Here is a 1178-nt window from a genome sequence, read left to right as displayed (position 1 = left end):
TTCCAAAGTGAGACTCCCCCGACCTTGGAGGCCGAAGAGGCCTGACTGTCCGGCTGCAAGGGAGATATGGCAGCCAAGAATGGAGATTTCGGTCTCGTCCTGGCCGACCTGAAAATCCGCGTGCTTCCTTCCGACGTGTTCAGAAGACCCAGAGGGGAAAGACCCGATGGTCGGAGAAAACGGAGGTGGCGCGGCTCCAGGCTCGGACGAGGCAGCAGGTGAAGAGGGGGCGGAAGTTCTGAGGGTGACTTGGGTTAGATCTCTTGCGAGAGATTTTTTTTATGTTTTTATGTTTCGGCCTTGAATGGCCTTATTTGTATTTCGGGACTGGCCGTGTTTATGAGATAATCGGATAGCGCTTTTTATGAGTTTGCAAATAGTGGGGAGGAAGGTGATGAGTTGTCGTCTCATATCCTTCTTCGATTGCAAAATGTTTCATTCGAGACCTGTTTCGAGAGTTCTTCCGCGAGATGTGAACTCTGCGGGGGTGCTGAAGATGTCGAACATAAACATAGAGGCATGGTTTAAGAATCTCTTATCTTTCGATATCATGCCTTTGAGATGTTAGAGACCAGTGTGCTGGGTTTAGGGCAAGACCTTGGTTTACTCCTTTAAGACGACTAATCCTACTTACGTATCCCGTTTCAGTTTCATCCTGATTCAAGACCGGGTAAAGTCCGCAATAGGTTCTCGGCTTATATGACTTGTATGGTTGAAACCGAGCATCTCTCCAAGGGCAATTTTTAAGCCTACTGGAAGTGCTGACCAAAAATTCTGAGTAAGAGAGTCATCTTCGTGAGATGGCTATGTCTGTTTAGGACGTTTTGTGAGTTCGATGTGATCAGCATCGGACTTGGTGGCGTGTGCCGTTGTTTCGAATTTTTTGCGCAAAACAGGTGCTAGTGTGTGCATATATATGTTTCATTTGTGACGGAAGTTTCGTTTGTTCGAAAGAAATAAACTTTTGAGGCATCTTTTGCGTCGTCTCGCGATGCCAAAGGTTGCTTCTCCTAAACGGTTGACTAATATCTGAAGACCTCGCACTGATTTTACAGGTGAGGAGGTTTTGATAAGTCGAAAACACCAAGAGCGTGGTAAGATGTTTTTTCGATTTTGGGGAGTATACGAGTATACGTACCCACTCCCCCCCTTTTTAATGAGGGGGGACAGCTGAATTT

At 46.6% G+C, this 1178-nt stretch overlaps 1 protein-coding gene across 1 annotated transcript in view; it reads left to right on the top strand.

Annotated features, from left to right (window-relative positions):
- LOC106320302 overlaps positions 1–1178 on the top strand; it is a 13854-nt gene that overhangs the window by 1023 nt on the left and 11653 nt on the right. The gene's annotated exons all lie outside the window — the stretch shown is intronic.

This window comes from Brassica oleracea, unplaced genomic scaffold, assembly GCF_000695525.1.
Source record: "Brassica oleracea var. oleracea cultivar TO1000 unplaced genomic scaffold, BOL UnpScaffold00876, whole genome shotgun sequence".
Taxonomy (NCBI): Eukaryota; Viridiplantae; Streptophyta; class Magnoliopsida; order Brassicales; family Brassicaceae; genus Brassica; species Brassica oleracea.
The sequence above is the reverse complement of the archived record's forward strand: the minus strand, read 5'-3'. Positions and strand labels throughout refer to the sequence as shown.